This window comes from Rutidosis leptorrhynchoides, chromosome 11 (genome assembly GCF_046630445.1).
Source record: "Rutidosis leptorrhynchoides isolate AG116_Rl617_1_P2 chromosome 11, CSIRO_AGI_Rlap_v1, whole genome shotgun sequence".
NCBI lineage: Eukaryota > Viridiplantae > Streptophyta > Magnoliopsida > Asterales > Asteraceae > Rutidosis > Rutidosis leptorrhynchoides.
The window spans coordinates 156,403,963-156,423,612 of NC_092343.1; the positions used below are offsets into that span (position 1 = coordinate 156,403,963).

The following is a 19,650-nucleotide window of genomic DNA, read 5'->3' on the forward strand; positions in this document are numbered from 1 at the left end:
GTTAGAGGACGAGCAACCAAAGAAAAATCCTTGATGAATCTACGGTAGTATCCGGCGAGACCCAAGAATTGACAAATGTGAGTAGGAGTAGTAGGAGTCTCCCATTTGCTAATGGCTTCGATTTTCGTTGGATCGACTTTAATACCTTGGTCACTTACAACATGACCAAGAAATTGAACTTCCTTTAACCAAAATTCACACTTGGAGAATTTGGCATAGAGTTGTTCTTGTCTTAAAAGTTCAAGCACAAGTCGGAGGTGTTCCTCGTGTTCTTCTTCGCTTTTTGAATAGACTAAAATATCATCGATGAACACGATAACGAATTTGTCAAGATACGGTTTGCACACGCGGTTCATAAGATCCATGAACACCGCCGGTGCGTTAGTGAGACCAAATGGCATTACAAGAAATTCATAACTACCATAACGAGTTCGGAAAGCGGTTTTGGAGACATCTTCCCCCTTAACCCTCAATTGATGATAACCCGAGCGGAGATCGATTTTCGAATATACACAAGACCCTTGTAGTTGATCAAAGAGGTCATCGATGCGAGGAAGAGGATATCGGTTCTTAACCGTCAATTTGTTTAGTTCACGATAGTCAATGCACATTCGTAGGGATCCGTCTTTCTTTTTAACAAACAAAATCGGAGCGCCCCATGGTGAATGGCTAGGTTGGATAAAACCACGATCAAGTAGTTCTTGGATTTGACTTTGCAATTCTTGCATTTCGGATGGAGCAAGTCTATACGGTGCACGTGCTACGGGTGCGGCTCCCGGAATAAGATCGATTTGGAATTCAACCGGTCGATGAGGTGGAAGACCCGGCAATTCGTCGGGAAATACATCGAAAAAGTCACTAACAATTTACACATCATCGATATGCTTCTCATCGGACTCGACTTTCTTAACGTGGGCAAGGATCGTAAAACAACCCTTACGGAGTAGTTTTCTAACTTTAAGGCACGAAACGAGGTTGAGTCTGGCGCAACTCTTATCGCCATAAACAATCAAAGGTTCACCATTCTCGATAGGAATTCGGATTGCGTTAAGATCACAAAGGATGTGAGATTTCATTTTGACTAACCAATTCATACCGATTATTACATCAAAGCTTCCTAGTTCCATGGGTATCAAGTCAATTTCAAATTCCTTACCCAAAATGTTTAACGTACACCCTCGGTAATATGTGTCGGCACTTAATAGTTTCCCGTTAGCCACTTCAATGGTATAAGTGGTATCTAATGGAAGAGGTGGAGTGCTAAAAGAATGAGTCAAAGTCTTGGATACAAAGCATTTATCGGCACCCGAATTGAATAAGCAAGAGACATAAGAATTGTTGAGAAGAAACGTACCCGTGACTAGTTCAGTGTCATCCCGGGCTTCCTCGGTGTTGATGTTGAAAGCTCGGCCGCGCGTATTGGGGTTATCTTTCTTCTTTGGGCATGCATTTCTATAATGACCCGTTTGGCCACATTCGTAACAAGTGCCCGTCTTTGGTGCATTGGGCCACTTTCGAGCGACGGGAGTGGCACTTTTACAATCGTTGGCCTTATGACCAACTCCTTGGCACCGGTGGCAAATTAACTTACTACATTCGCCAAAGTGATGTTTGTTGCATTTGTTGCAAAGAGGTAGGTTCCCGGCATAACCTTTCTTGCCGTCGGAGGTGTAAGGCTTCTTAGCAAAGTTGTTGTTGCTTGATTGGGAGGGTTCCCACTTTCTTTTGTTGCCGCCCGATTTATCCTCGGCCTTAGGTGCCGGAACTACGATTTCGTCAACCGTTTCTATCAATTTGCGGGCCATGTTCAAAGCTTCTTGATGATTAGTGGGTTTGGATGACATTACTCCGTGTTTGATACTCTTTGGAAGACCATCCATGTAAAGTTCAACCCTTAAAGCTTCGGGGTTCACAAGATTTGGGCACATCAAGGCTAGTTCGAAAAATCGTTGATTGTAAGCCTTGAGATCATTTCCGATCGCCTTTAAAGTTCTTAGCTCTTGTTCGAGCCTTCGGGTTTCTTCACGAGGGAAATATTCGACAATCATCTTTTCCCTCAAGTCGGCCCAAGAGAGGGCGTGAGCTTCATCGGTACCCACCGATTGTACATAAGTATTCCACCATGTAAGAGCGACACCAGCGAAGGTGTGAGTGGAGTATTTGACCTTGTCTTGGTCCCGACAACCGCTTATGCTAAAGACGGCTTCCGTTTGCTCAAACCATCGGGTGAGCACGACCGGTCCCCCGGTTCCATCAAAAGTGTGAGGTTTTCACCCCATGAAAGCTTTATAGGAACATCCCTCGTTTGAGTTTCCGGCTCCATTGTTGTTGTTGTTGTTGTTGTGGTTGTTATTATTGTTGTTGTTGGATGAGTGACCGGCCATGGCCGCATCTACGGCGGTAGCTATCATTCGTTCGAGAGCTTGTTCGGGAGTTTCAGTGCGGCGTACACGACGAGGAGCCATTGTTCCTTCAAGACACAAGAATATCATTGATTAGTATTCTCAATAATACTAACCGTGATATAGAATAAAGATAAAGAGAAGTTTTTCCTCGACTCGCCTTAAATTCTTTATGCCATAATGTCGGAACGTTCATATGAGTCACCGTAATATAATCCCGGAAATTATATTACCCTGATTCATATGTGCATTCGACATTATTCTATAAAGTCAAGGTGGCGTGTCAATCAAATTAAACAACGTGAGATTAAGATGAACTAAGAGTAGATATGAGTAGAAGCGTTCGAGTATAAATGCACAAGTAGTCAAGTAATTCCTACTTCAAGTCTATATGCTGGTTGTAGTCTAGACTCACCAATGTACACTATGACTCGAGGTTGACACCAATGAACTCTAAATCCCTACAACCAACGCTCTGATACCATCTGTAGCGACCCGACCAAATCATGTTTGACGGCGCCGTCTACTTAGGTCCCGTTACATGGTCATAAGTCTTTAAAACAACGTGCATTCATTTCAAATGTAAAGATTGTTCAAAGTTTACAAGAATAGTTCCACCACAAGTTACGATACAAAGTTTTAAGTACAAATGAAACTTATGCGACACAATTTAAAAGTAGCCAAAAGACGAGCCATGTATGCATATATACTCGACATCTAATGCAAGTATCAAAATAATGAGCGGAAGCATGTATCATGTATCGTTCAAGGACCTGAGAAAAATATAGAAATCTGTCAACGAAAACGTTGGTGAAATCATAGGTTTAAGTAAGTAAGTACAAGTGAACCACAAGATTTGCAACCATGAGATAATAGTAATACATTCCAAAAGTTTGTTTCACGAGCACCCAATTATCAATGCTTAACATTCCTTCCATAGAACCCCATCACAATAGTGTTAGAACATACACTGTTTCTCGAAAATACATTTCATTCGTAAACGGTAGCGAACCGTTTGAATGAGGGTTTGTCAAACCCATATGGCCATATAACATAAGTTCTCGCTTACACCCGGCAAGTGTAACTAATGATAATCGAATTGAGGATTTTTGTTCAAACTCGTATGTAGAATGTTTGTTTTCCTGTACTTGTGTTCACTTAGTAAAAAGAAACGTTTATGTTTTTCTCATCCCAAATGTAAGTGCAAAAGAGTAAAAGTGGGACTATGATCTCACCTTGAGTGCACGTACGAAAAGTACTTCACAAAATAACGCGTGCGAAGGATAGTGCTAGTCTTGACCTAAACAAATAGGTCGTATCAATAACGGTAAACACGATAGGTCAAAGATGTTCAATTAGTCCTATGGCTCGTTACGACTCGATTATGTAGCATGTGAAATCAAATTGTCAAGTTTCATGCAAGATACAAGTATATAAACAAATTAGGAAGGTTGCATAATCATTTGGTTAAGTTTGACAAAAGGTCAAACTTTGGTCGGTCAAAGTCAACGAAAAAGTCAACACGTTCGGGTCGGGTCCCGAACTATTTTTCTGAGGTTTTTAATCATGTATGAGCATGTTAGAACAAGTTACATGTGAATCGGAGGTGCGTAGCATAGCAAACATTATTCGAAAATTGACAAAGTTGGACAGACCACTTTGGCGCGCCGCGCGGGTATATGGCGCGCCGCGCCATTACCTGTGCAGAGAATTCTGGCAGTTTTTAAGTTTTATGCACGAACCTAACTTCAAACAATCACCATTTATGATCCGCAAACAATCAAGACAAGTATCTTATACCGTTGGGAAGGTAATTTGACGAGGAAAACAACTAAACACATTTCATCAATCAATCTACCTATTACAACAACCAAAACCGCATCTAATGCTTAACATTAACCGCATACAAGTTCATAAATGCAATTCAATGATTCGGGCAACCAATTTACATGAATGATATGCCGTTTCGAAGGTAATCAAGCATACAATCCAACTAAACACTTGCCAATAATAATCCATGGCATTCAATGCATCAAAAGTCCATTTCAAGTTCATCAAACCCTAACCCAAATTCACCAAAATCAATAATCATGTTCATGAAGTTTTCTAAGGCAACCTACACATCAAATTGAAGCTAGTGATACTAGGAACACAATTAGAACATGAACTTTTAACATCTAACAACATATGATCATCCAAAATTCAAGAACAACACACCAAAATTCAAGTTCATGCTAGTTACACTAAAACAACGAGATCGAGCATATAAATTACACACACGACATCACAATGAGCCATAGACACTAACTAACACCATTTCAAGTCAAAAACACGAATTTAGAGAAATCTAGAGTTTTAGAAATGTTACCCAAACGAGATGAAGTTGGTACCAAAATGAAGAGGATGAAGAGAGGATTACGAATATGTAATTTATTTTGTTGTAAGCCTCCTAGATCGGATTTAGATGATGATTGAATGAATTTGGTAAATGGGTGTGTGTTCTTGCTAGAGAGAAAGAGAGAGAGATGGAGATGATAATGAATGGGTGAAAGGGGTTTGACCCTTTGACCTAGTCAAGGGTTTGATCCTTTGTCAAGTTTAGTCCCTCAACTTTCGTTCGGGTGCGTGAATTACCTAAACGAGATAATTTAAAACACGTATCAACGGGAGATGTTATAAACATATAACGGACTTTATATTAGTATAACGGAAAAGTAAATGGAAAAAGGCGGTATGTTACACCGGGTAGGTTTCGCCTAGACACGTTCTAAGTGTTTCTTGACTGTCACGATTATGATGACTGGTCTTGCGATGCCTAGTTACGATTATCTTGACCGGTTGTAAGGTGCCGGTTACGTGTTTGTCATCCAGGTTCTTAGCCTTGCCATTTGTCAGTCATGGAGGAGTATCCGGGAAGACGTCAGACGGATGACGAGAAAAGGAGTTGGAAACCCGGGACTCGTAGTGCCGGGTGTGATTTTTGCTGAGATGCTTGCCTATTTTGAGACGGATCATTATGCGTATCATCAGTTCGCGTCAAATGAATTTGCATGAACATTTGTACCTGACAAGTCGGAAAGCAGACATCGTCATTCTAAAACTCTTGTCTGAATTGTCGTCATATGATATAGATCTTCCGAATTAATACTAATTGGAGAAGATCACAAGCTAAAGTGAGGAACGCCCAAGATTAAGAATAAAGTGTTGGATCAAAATAGCAATAGAAGTAATTGTTGGGTAATCTTGAACCCGAGTCTGGTTAGGCCCAAAAGCTTGTGCGGCCCAATTGAAAGTCCAAGAAGGATAAAAAATTATTGCAAGTACTCCAAAATTGGTAGCAGTTGATTTAGAGTCATGCACGTGGGTCGTGGGTTTTAAGAAGTTGTTTTAAGTATGCATGTGCACGTTTACATTCAGAAAAGCACGTAGTAGTCTTGACCGAATATTTAGAGGGAGTAATTGTTTGCATCATGTGCAGAGCATGTGCCCATTAAGTAAAATCCATAACATCACAACCCAGACCTTCGATTGGTGCCGCCCACTGCAGTCAACATGTATACTTAATACTTGTAATGTCTATCATAATAACAATACTGAGAGGTGTGAAGTGGATAGAATCAGTTGCTTGCAAACGAATTTAATTGACTCGATTTTAGAGACGCTCCCCCTTCAAGATGCTGTGAGGACACACGTTTTATCAAAAAATGGGCGTACAAATGGAAGAAAAGGATGTCCTGTCAAAGTTTTGTGCATTCATAAAGCTAATCCGGTTGGCTTTTTATAAAGAAGCTAATGCAGTATGAGGTGGACTAGGGTTAGCTTCGATAAATTTTCTCCATCCTGCATAACTCCTATCCCTACTGCCTTTGTGCACGGCTTGAACAACTAAATTGCTACACTGATGTTGTGCGAGGTATATATAAAATAGCTTATATTTTTACTAGGAAATACTATTAAATACGATACATTTTTACACAAGATATTTATTTATTTATAGAATGGATATACTTAAACCTTGCTACAACACTTATAGGCAGTGTACCTAATCGTACAGTAGTGTAGTTTTTAGTAAGTCCGGTTCGTTCCACGGGGAATCTTTTTAAACAAAGCTTAACGCTATATTAGTTTACTTTTATAAAAATACAAATATATATATAAGTAATATTATTATTATTATAAAGGGGGGTTTTTACCGTTTAATGACCGGTTTGTCGATTTTAAAACTTTAGTCGTAGTTAAAACCAAATGTAAAATATTAAAAATAAATACAAGACTTAAATTAAAGCGTAAAGTAAATAATGATAATGAAATTGCGATTAATAAAAATGCGATAAAATAAACTTGCGATAATTAAAAAGTACGATAATTAAAAGTGCAATTAAATAAAATAACAATAAAAATGCGATAATTAGAAGTGCAATTAAATATAAAATAAAGGAAATTAAATATGAAATAAAAGAATTATGCTTATTTAAACTTCCGTAATCATGATGTTTGACGTGTTGATTTTAGTTTTATGCCCATGGGTTAATTGTCCTTTGTCCTAGATTATTTAATATGTCCATACGGATTTGTCCATAATAGTCCATCAGTCATAAATATAAAGAGCGAAAGCCTTCGTCAAATTATTCTTATTCCCGAAGTCAAATATTCCAACTAATTGGGGATTCAAATTGTAACAAGGTTTTAATACTTTGTTTAATGAATACACCAGGTTATCGACTGCGTATAAACCAAGGTTTTACTACTTTGTTAACAATTACACCAATTACCCTTGAATGTAATTCACCCCTGTTTCAACAAGTCTATTAACTATTAATCCAGTTCCGTATCCGGTAAAATGAATAATTATTGGTATTTATAGATATCCCGCCCACCGTACCCAGTCAAGCGTATGTGGTTATATATAAATACGTCAAATTATAAGTTTGTATATTAAATTAACAAGGTATTGTTTAGTTAATATAAAACCCATTAATAGCCCATAGTCTAATTTCCACAAGTGTCGTTCTTTTGTCCAAACCCCAATTATGGTACAAAGCCCAATTACCCAATTTTAGTAATTAGCCCAACATCATGATTACTTCGGATTAAATAAGCATAATAATAACTTAGCTACGAGACATTAATATAAAAAGGTTGAACATAACTTACAATGATTAAAAATAGCGTAGCGTTACACGGACAGAATTTCGACTTACACCCTTACAACATTCGCTAACATACCCTTATTATTAGGATTTAAAATTAAAATTAAAATTAAAATATAAATTATATATATATATTTCGTATATATTGAGAGAAGAAGGAAAAAAAGATGATGAAAATGATCAGAATTCGGTTTGCTTTATAGGGAGTTTCAAAACTTGGGGCTCCGCGACTCGCGGCCCTTTTGGCCTTCAAACTCCGCGAGTCGCAGAGTTTGAAATTACAGCTCACCCATTTTGGAGTCTCTCTTGCCGACGGTTTTTATTTATTTATATAATATATAAATAATTATAAGAATTATTTAAATATTATATTATATTTATGTGCATAGTTGCCTTGTAATTTTTAGTCCGTTGCGTCGAGCGTTGAGAGTTGACTCTGGTCCCGGTTCCGAATTTTCGAACGTCCTTGCGTACAATTTAATATCTTGTACTTTGCGTTTTGAATCTTGTACTCTTGTAATTTCGAGACGTTTCTTATCAATAATTGGAACTTCTTTGATTGTCTTTTGTACTTTTGAGCTTTTTGGTCGTTTGCGTCTTCAATTCGTCGAATCTGTCTTTTGTCTTCACCTTTTATTATTTAAACGAATATCACTTGTAAATAGAACAATTGCAACTAAAAGCTTGTCTTTCTTGAGGAATAATGCTATGAAATATATGTTCGTTTTTAGCATTATCAAATATTCCCACACTTGAGCGTTGCTTGTCCTCAAGCAATATCGTCTTGAAATACTAGAATCACTTCTTTATTCTTCACACTTTGTACATCAGTGATTTCTATACGGTGGTATAAACAATGGTAGTAACGATATGGTTTACAGTCCCACATGACTATAAAAATTTAGATCCATTAAGGAAATTGGATCTTTATGAAAACATTTGATCTTTTGAAAATTAAATCTAGTTTTTACCCTAGATAAGTTTTCCGGAATAACCCTTTACCGGTGTTTGCAAAATATTTTTGTGGGTTTGGTGGGTTTCAGATTTAAAAATTTTAGCTCAAAACTTATGGTTTTGTGTCACCCACTTGCTAACCTTGTATTTGGAAAGCAACACGTCCAGTTTACTTGTCCCGTATATTACCTTTCGGTAAACTACCGTCCGGTTGTAAAGGAAAGCGTTGAACAAGCAACTGTTAAGGCAATGTCCCCTTACATGCTTTTAATTATGGTCTATAACGTGTCGGACGCAATTACTATCCTTGGTAGGAGCAATAGTAAAGCTCACCCTTATAATTTTTCGGTCTGGCACAAGGTTCTGTCTTTGACCATGCTATGCAACCACCGTTCTTACGGTTGACACCCGATTTAGTTCAGGTGACCTAATGAATTCCAGGTGAATTCCTAGGATTTTACGTTCAATGGTAATGAACGTATTGAAAATAGGGTTTTCAGAAAACAAATCGGTTTGTAATTTTGATCAAAATATTTTCTCGTTCAATCTCGAGTTTAGATATCATTGAATTCCATGAGTTTGTAATTCTCAATCTTTAAGGTCAATCTCTAGGATTGAGTAATATCAGTCTTAAAAGCTGATTTTTGATCTTTTAAGGAGATTATCCTTTCTGGGGATCTGATTCATTAGTCTTATCCAGCTAATTTGCATGGTGCCACCCCATTTTACGAGATAAATCCTTCTCATGGTTAGGATAAATCTGACCACTTGGTGACCCTGTTTAATGCTGAGGTCCGTGGATTTCCTGCTGATTTTAGCGATGACTTTTCTAGATTTTTCGTCAACCTACAGCTGGTCTGAACGACAACTTCTTGACCTAAATCAAGAAGCGCGTTTCTTTTTCGGAAGACTTTACTTCCTTTTAATGATGGAATTGATTCATCGTGTAGATCCATCTTTCTTACAGTAAATCAGGTAAAACTTTTTAGTTTAGTCCAAAGCAAAAGTATTTTCAATTATTTGTACAAAAATATGTGACATATGTTTAAGATAACTTGGTAAATTTTCCCACACTTGGCTTTTATTTTCCTTTTTATCGTCCTCTATTCCATTTTAAATGAATTTTAACATTTTGGTTTGTTTCTCAATTTATGTCCTTTCCGAGGTAACAATAATTTCGGTGTTAAAACCTAGTTTTATCGTTCATAAATATGTATAAACATGATTTTGAGTTCATTTAATTGAAAATTTTGAAAAATTTTACTAGAATTGGGTAGTCAGTATATAAGACTAGGGCTGTTCTTTATTATCAGAGAGCACTAGATTCTAATACAACTACTGCTTTACTAGTATTTTTAATGGTAACCAAGTGTTTAAGATAAAAATTTTAAAATCCGAAAGAATTTAACCCCTTCCCACACTTAAGATCTTGCAATGCCCTCATTTGCAAGAAATCAGTAACAAATTAAATTATTGAGGGTGATTTGTGTGAAAATGATTAAATTTTACCAAATTTTCCAAACATATTGGCGTTTGTTTGTTGAATGATAAATGGTGCACATCATTTGTTCATTCCGTCTTGTTGTTATTTCACATATATTTTGCATCTTGTCGTCAAAATTAGTTGCTTTTGCTGAACTTAATGCCAGTCTTTGAAAATGCGTTGTTTTACCCTGTTGTGTACATAAGATAAACTACAAACATATATACATATTTTTGAAGTTTGGTATATTACCCCACATTCAAAATTATTAAAATCTAAGAATAAAAGTTAGAAAATTATAAAAACTATTACAATATTAACATAAGTATTAAACATATCAACATTACAAATTACAAAATAAATAAAACTAAGTAGACTAGGGATGATACTGGTACCAATAGGGGTTCCAAGCATAACCATAGGTGCTATAGAATGCTTCGGCAGGGTTATACGTAGGATACGGTGGTTGCATCTCTATAGACCAGGGAGGGAATATGGGTTTTGGCGTAGGAATATAGTTTCTACCTATATGTTGGCAATGAGCTATGATTTGGTTCTGATGAACTTGCCAATCTTCAAATGCTCTCTGTCTAGCATTTTCGTACTCCTGTTAAGCTATAAACCTTTGCATTTCTTGCATCTCATTTCCCCCTCCTACATTACCTTGCTGTTGGTTTCTCTCAACCTGTGGATGTCTACCATGGTATTGTACTGCGGCGTTATTTCGCCTTTTCAAAACTTTCGCACCATGGTATACATTTAAACCTATAGTATCGCGGGGTTCTGGTTCTTCGACTAATAATCCCCCCCGACTTATATCCACACCGAGATATTCAGCAATCAAAGTAATAAAAATACCACCTCCTATTATGCTATGCGGTCTCATCCCCCTAACCATAGCTGATAAATAATAACCCACACAATAAGGTATACTTACAGCGCTTTGTGGGTCTCGAATACACATATGGTAAAACAAATCCTGTTCATTTACCTTTTCCTTGTTCTTACCTCTTTGTGTAATCGAATTAGCTAAAAACCTATGAATTACTCTTAATTCGGCTCTATCTATATCCAAATAAGAGTAATTTCCCCCTTTGAAACGGTGATGGCTTGTCATTTGACTCCATACACTGTGTGTATCAAAATTTTCATCTATCTTTCTACCATTTAGTATCAACCCTCTACAATCGGCAGATGCTAACTCCTCAGGCGTATATATACGTAAAGCCTGAGCCATGTCTAGTAAAGACATGTGGCGCATCGAACCTCCTAACAAAAATCTAATAAAAGATCGATCGGTTAAACTAGCTACCCGATCATTTAATTCTATACTAAACAACAATTCTTCACACCATACTTTATATACAGGTCTACGCATGGTGAATAAACGTACCCAGTCATTAAAAGTAGAATTACCATACCTCTGTACAAGTAATTCCCTAATTGGCCCGGCTAATTCTACAGCTTCTAACGGTCCCCATTCTATGACCCTAGGTACCTCAACAACCTTAGAATGAAGAGTATGCAAACCCCTTTGATATTTTGGATAATCTATCCAAAGTCTGTCAAATCTCAGGTTCGGGTGCAAATCTTCCAAGTGCATATCAGAAAAGGTCATGACTGGATGAGGTATATCTTGCTTGTAGTAGTTATCCACCTCCTGTTGTTCCGCATTCTCAGCAGGAGCATTGCGAGCTTGGGATGAAGATTCACCCCTTTCAGTCTGCAAAACACATCAAACACAATTTTTGTGCATCCAAATATGCATTAGTGTCAGCAAAATCATCAATCAAAATAATTACAATGACATGATCAATTTATATCAAACTTAAGCTCATTTTCACATTTTTATCAAATCTACACTTTTTCAAATAAGCATATACGAAAATGTTTATCAAGTTCATAAGCATTCAATTCAAATAACATGTCAAAATAATCATTACTAGCAATTAAACAAGTTTCAAATGGCATTATCTCTCAAAAATCAAGTTCATGAATTTTAGACTTGAAAAAGTCCACTTTAATTCTCAAAATCATGTTTAGGCTCAAAGTTTGGATCATTTAACTACCTAAACATGTTACACTACTTAATTTAGCAACAATTCATGACAAAAATCGGCCATAACCTGTTTATATCAAAAAGCCTCAAATTTGCTCAAGAACACAAACCCTAGATTACTCAAAATTTGAAGTTTAAGGCTTCTAATCATATTAAACAGCATCAATCTAGGTTATACAAGCATAATACATAAACAATTTAAGCCTAATTACACTAAAAAGCATCAAAATTAAATTGGGGAAAAAATTGCTCAAGAACACTAATTTTAGGATTAAATGGTGTTTAGGTGTAGAAATTTACCATTTTTCTTGAGTAATTCCTTGATAGCATCCTTCTCAACATGATTTTAGTAAAAGATTTGATGATTAACGGTTAAAAATTGTGATTTTGGGGATGTTTTTTCGGTTTTTTCGGAGTATTTTTTGCTGTGTTCTTCGCAGTATTTTTGGTGTGGTGTGCAACTGATCAGTTTAGCTCGTTTTTATTTTTTTCTGTATTTTGGTCCTCCCGCGACTCGCGGAGATTTCCCCTTCAAACTCCGCGAGTCGCGGAGTTTGTTTTTTTTTTTTTATATATATCTTATACTAATTAAAACAATTGAGTAATTAATTTTAAAATTTTATTTCCCTTGTTATTTAGGACGAGGTCGTTTCGGATCGATGTCCTAGTCCGTCCTTCGACAAAATTTTAAAATTTGTCTTTTTGTAGCGATTGTTTTAAAAGCTAAGATTTTTGAGTTTTTTTAATGTTTTTGGCATACTTTAATTCAATAAGATTAAAAATAATGATAATAAAAGTTCTCGTCCCTCCCTTGGGTAAAGCAATTTCGGTTCAAAGACCTAGTCTTCAACTTACGACGAATTTTAAAAATCATATTTTTAACTTAATGAGATAAAGTAAATTTTTGTTTTTAAATTCACACAATTTAAATATAAAATTCAAAATTAATATTAAAAATTCACACTAAACTTAAAATTTGAAATGCATAAAAATAAAATTCATATTTTAAAAATTAAAAATTCACACCAAACTTAATTTAAAAATTCATATTATAAATTCACACCAAACTTATATTAATTTTTCAAATATTTACAATTTTAAATATATTATTTTTACAAAGTTTACAATATTAATTTAAGATTTAAATATTAATTTTAAAAACATGGTAAAAATAAAATTAAAAATCTTTTTGGCTTTTTATCCCACTTTAATCAATCAAATATTATCAAAAATATGCGCCCCTCTTTTCGGTAAAGTAATTTCGGTTCCAAAACCTAATTTAACTTATGACGAATTTTTGAAATATTTTGGGTTGATTGATTAAAGATATTTATACCTTAAGAATAAACGTTAAATTTCGCAGTGATGTAATAAATTTTTGAATGATATCAATAATTTCGGTCGCCAAACCTAATTTTATTCAATACCAATTTAATACTTTTTAGCGAACAAATTAGCATTTATTATCAAAAGGTTAAAAATAAAAATAAAAATAAAAACTGTACAGACATACCTGTGAAATAGATTTCTTAGTTATATGATCTATCCCATTCATAAGATAGTCGGTTTAATTGGTTTTCCATAGCTACATAGGCGTAACCTCGAGCATTCAGTGTCTTTTCTTCTAAACATATGAACGGTCCGTCTCTGCATAAAGTAACAAATTCGGTGTTTGAATAGGTTTGATTATTTGAACATTTACCTCCATGTGACCATTTTCCGCATTTGTGACATCTTTCTAGGTGTCGTGCTCTTCTTTTCGCTGCGGATTTTGATTTTCCTTTACCAAATTGTAACTTATTATCTTCGCATCTGGATTCTTTTCTAACTCCGTCCATTCTTTCTCTGATTACTGATACTATTTCACTCGGTAGTATGTCATTATTACGTTTAGTGATCAAAGCGTGTAGCATTAGACCATGGTTTAGTTCACAGGCAGTCTTCATTTTGTAAAAACCTAAAAAAATAAAAATTCAGAATGGGGGGAGAAGACTAGTTCTTTAGGGTCTGCTAGGGAAAGACCATTCGGGTTCCATTTTCGAGAACTACACGAAAACAGACAATCTAACTCTAACAGAAATACATAAACCCCTTGATTCTCCCCACACTTAGTTAGTTGTGGTGTCGAAATTGTGATTAACTTCGTTGTCAACTTCCATCGGACCATGTATGTAATGTTTAACTCTGTGACCATTAACTTTAAATTCAATCCCATTTGAATTTATTAATTCTATCGTTCCGTATGGAAAAACTCTTTTAACTATGAATGGTCCAGACCATCTTGATTTCAATTTTCCAGGAAATAGCTTGAATCGTGAATTAAAAAGAAGAACTCTGTCTCCTTCCTTAAATTCTTTTGAACTTCTGATTCTTTTATCATGCCATTTCTTCTTTCTTTCTTTATAGATTAACGAATTCTCGTATGCTTCATGTCTTAATTCTTCTAATTCGTTTAGTTGACTTAATCGTAGACGTCCGGCTTCATGTAAATCAAGATTACATGTCTTCAAAGCCCAAAATGCTTTGTGTTCAATTTCTACTGGAAGATGACATGCTTTTCCATAAACAAGTCTAAAAGGTGTGGTTCCAATTGGAGTTTTGTAGGCTGCTCTAAAAGCCCAGAGTACATCCTCCAATTTAATGGACCATTCCTTCGGATTTGATCCTACGGTTTTCTCTAGAATACGTTTTAAAGCTCAGTTGGTATTTTCAACTTGTCCACTTGTTTGTGGATGATATGCGGTGGAGATTTTATGAGTTACTCCATATCTTTTAAGAACTTTCTCAAGTTGATTATTACAGAAATGAGTACCCCGATCACTTATTAAAGCTTTCGGTGTTCCAAACCTTGCAAAAAGACGTTTTAAAAAGTTGACTACAACTCGTGCATCGTTAGTTGGGAGAGCTTGTGCTTCCGCCCATTTAGATACATAATCAATGGCTACGAGAATGTATAAATTATTATGAGATTTTGGAAATGGACCCATAAAGTCAATACCCCAAATGTCAAATACTTCACATACTTGAATGACATTTTGTGGCATTTCATCACGTTGACTTATTTTTCCGGCCCTTTGACAAGCATCACAGGATTTGCAAAGAAGGTGTGCGTCTTTGTAAATTGTAGGCCAATAGAATCCAGCATCATAAACTTTTCTTGCTGTGAGTTGAGGCCCATAATGCCCTCCTATTGGTCCTGTGTGACAATGGTTTAAGATTTTACTAGCTTCATCTCCGAATACACATATGCGTATTATTCCATTGGGACAACTTTTAAACAAATGTGGATCTTCCCAGAAATAGTGTTTTATATCACAAAAAAATTTCTTTCGTTTTTGGTACGATAATCCTTTTTCAAGGAATCTACACACTAAGTAGTTTGCATAGTCTGCAAACCATGGAATTTCATTATAATCTATCTTCAATAGATATTCATCAGGAAAGTTGTCTTGTATGGCCGATTCATTTAGAACTTCTAATTCGGGATTTTCAAGACGAGAAAGATGATCAGCGGCGAGATTTTCTGCTCCTCTTTTATCTCGGATTTCAATATCAAACTCTTGTAAGAGTAAGATCCAACGGATTAATCTTGGTTTAGCATCTTGTTTTGAAAATAGGTATCTAAGAGCAGAATGGTCGGTATAGACCACCGTTTTTGCAAGAACGAGATATGATCGAAATTTGTCAAAAGCAAAGACAATAGCAAGGAGTTCTTTTTCAGTAGTTGTATAGTTCATTTGTGCTCCTTGTAACGTCTTACTAGCATAATATATAGGTTGAAATCGTTTTCAATCCTTTGTCCTAAAACGGCTCCCATTGCAAAATCACTTGCATCGCACATTAGTTCAAATGGTAGATTCCAATTTGGTGTTATCATGATCGGCGCATTAATGAGTTTCTCTTTAAGAATATTAAAAGATTTGATACACTCATCTGAAAAGATGAATGGAGCATCCTTTTCTAGGAGTTTATTCATAGGAGTGGCAATTTTAGAAAAATCTTTTATGAAACGTCGGTAAAAACCGGCATGCCCTAGAAAACTCCTAACTCCTCTAACATTGGTGGGATGTGGAAGTTTAGCAATTACATCTACTTTAGCTCTATCCACTTCAATTCCTTCTTTTGAAATTTTATGTCCAAGAACGATGCCTTCTTTAACCATGAAATGGCATTTCTCCCAATTAAGTACTAGATTTGATTTTTCGCATCTAATAAGCATTTGTTCAAGATTAGCTAGACATGTTTCAAATGTATCACCGAAGACTGAAAAGTCATCCATGAAAACTTTCATGCATTCTTCTATCATGTCATGAAAAATCGCCATCATACACCTTTGAAAGGTTGCAGGGGCGTTGCAAAGTCCAAATGGCATGCGTTTGTAAGCAAAAGTACCATAAGGGCACGTGAATGTGGTTTTCTCTTGATCCTCGGGTGCTATTGGAATTTGAAAATATTCGGAAAATCCATCTAGAAAACAATAGTAACTATTTCCGGCTAATCTTTCCAACATTTGATCAATGAAAGGTAAGGGAAAGTGATCTTTTCTGGTGGCGTCATTTAATTTTCTATAATCAATACACACACGCCATCCTGTTACAGTCCTAGTAGGAATAAGCTCATTTTTCTCATTTGTAATGACAGTCATGCCACCCTTCTTAGGCACGCATTGAACTGGGCTTACCCATGGACTATCAGAAATTGGATAAATTAAACCTGCATCTAGCAGTTTAATAATCTCTTTCTTAACTACATCTTGCATATTAGGATTTAGTCTTCGTTGGCGTTGCACATACGTTTTATGACCTTCTTCCATAAGGATTTTATGTGTGCAATACGAAGGACTTATTCCTTTAATATCATGAATCTTCCATGCAATGGCTGGTTTATGAGCTTTCAACACAGAAATGAGTTGTGATTTCTCATTTTCAGTAAGAGAAGACGATATTATTACAGGTAATTCAGATTCACCATGTAAATAAGCGTATTCCAAATGATTTAGAAGTGGCTTTAATTCTAATTTCGGAGGTTCTTCTATCGATGATTTGTATCGATATCTGTCTTCTTCTTTTAGCATTCGAATTTCTTCTGTTGTTGGTTCATATCCATTAGCTATAAGTGTAGCTAACATTTCAGCTTCATCAATTGGTTCATTACCTTCTCCTAAAGAACATTCTCCTGTTCCTTGTAATTCTGGAAATTCTTCTAATAATTCTGCATGTGCATCTATAGTTTGAATATAATAACATGTATCATCTGCAGATTATGGTTGTTGCATTGCTCTATCAACTGAAAAGGTAACACTCTCATCCTCTATACTTAGGGTCAATTTCTTACCGAACACGTCTATCATTGCTTTAGCCGTGTTTAAGAATGGTCTTCCTAATATGAGAGGAACTTGAGAATCTTCTTCCATGTCCAGAACAACAAAATCTACTGGAAATACTAAAGTACCAACTTTAACTAGCATGTTCTCCATTATCCCTCTAGGATATTTTATTGATCTATCGGCTAGATGTATGCTTATTCTGGTTGGTTTCAATTCTCCAAGGTCTAGTTTAGCGTATAGTGAATACGGCATTAGATTTATACTAGCACCTAAGTCTGCCAATGCTTCTATTGAACTAAGACTACCCAGAAAACATGGAATTGTGAAACTTCCTGGATCAGATAATTTTTCTGGTATCTTATTCAACAGCACTGCTGAACAATTAGCATTCATAGTAACAGCCGAGAGTTCTTCCATTTTCTTTCTATTTGAGATTAGATCTTTCAAGAATTTAGCATATCTAGGCATTCCTGAAATCACATCAATGAAAGGAAGATTTACATTTATCTATTTAAACATATCCAAGAATTTGGATTGCTCGGCTTCAAGTTTCTCTTTCTTCATTTTACTCGGTAAGGAAGTGGTGGTTGGTATGGTTTAACATAAGGTTTAGCCTTAACTGTGTTATCTTCATTAACCTTTTCAACTACCGGTTCTTTTTCCTTATCTTGTTCAGGTTGTGGTTCTTGTGGAGTAGGAATAGCTTCATCAGAAGTTACAGGTATTTCAGGTGGTTTAAGTGTTGTACCACTTCTTGTGGTAATGGCTTTAGCTGTTTCATTCCGGGGGTTAGTATTTGTATCACTAGGTAGACTTCCCGGTTTTCTTTCACCTATTAACCTTGCTAGGTTACTTACTTCTTGTTCCAGATTTTGAATAGAAGCTTGTTGATTTCTAAATGCTTGAGCATTTTGTTCATTGGTTTGTTTCTGAGATGTGAAAAACTGCGTTTGAGTTTCAACTAGCTTTGTCATCATATCTTCTAAATTCGGCTTTTTATCATCGGTTTGTTGTGGTGGTTTGTTTTGAAAATTAGGTCTTTGCTGATTGTAAGTATTATTGGATACTTGTTGATTGCTAGGACCTTGTTGGTTGTTGTATGGAATATTTCGGTTATAGTTCTGGTTTTGATTGTAAATTGTTCTTGGCGGTTGATAATTATTCTGATAATTATTTCCAGGCCTTTGGTTTATGTATGAAATATTCTCTCTTTGTTCCATTGTTAATTCAATACTGAGACAATCTTTTGTCAAATGTGGTCCTCCACACTGCTCACAACTAATTCGTATTGAGTGAATATCTTTAGTCATCTTTTCCATTCGTCTCTCGACAGCATCTATCTTTGCGGAAATGGAATCTAAGTCATGGCTAGAATCGGTTCTAGCTGCTTTAGATGATCTAACGATATCTTTTTCTTGGTGCCACTCATGTGAGTGGGAAGCAGTGTTATCAATAATTTTGTAAGCATCAATTTCGGTTTTCTTCATAATAGAACCACCAGCTGCTATATCTATGTCTTTCCTTGTAGTGATGTCGCATCCTTGGTAGAATATTTGTACTATTTGACAGGTGTCTAAACCATGTTGCGGACATCCTCTTAATAACTTTCCATATCTTGTCCATGCCTCATATAGAGTTTCATTCGGCTTCTGTGTAAACGTAACAATTTCTGCTTGAAGTCTTACGGCTTTAGATGCCGGAAAAATTGTTTAAGAAATTTTTCAACTAAAACATCCCATGTATCAATCGCCCCTTCAGGTAACGATTCCAACCAATCTTTGGCTTCTCCCTTTAAAGTCCAGGGAAATAACATGAGATATATCTGTTCATCCTCCACTTCTCTTATTTTAAATAGTGTGCAGATCCTATTAAAGGTACGTAAATGTTCATTTGGATCTTCCTTCGGGGCACCACTAAATTGGCATTGATTAGTCACCATGTGTAGAATTTGTCCTTTGATTTCATAATCTGGCGCATTAATGTCTGGATGAGTAATTGCGTGACCTTGGCCAGTGCGTTTAGCTCTCATTCGGTCTTCCATACTTAAAGGTTCCAGATTCTCCATAATTGAATTTGTTGAATCGGAATCACTAAAGGATTCTGATTTAATGGTTCGTTCCTCAACAATCTCTGTTTGAATGATTGGTGGTTCCGGAGGAAAGTTTAGTGGTTCAGGATCTACGAATCGTTCCTGAATATTCTCCGGATTCTCAATTGTGAGGTCGGGTTCAAAAAATGGATTATCGGAAATTTGAACTGGAGTACTTGGTCGACTG

General features: G+C 35.9%; 1 pseudogene; it reads right to left on the minus strand.

The window, feature by feature from the left end:
• Positions 1-6,099: 6,099 nt before the first annotated feature.
• The window catches only part of LOC139875111 (NAD-dependent protein deacylase SRT2-like), a 54,366-nt pseudogene continuing 40,815 nt past the window's right edge, over positions 6,100-19,650 (minus strand).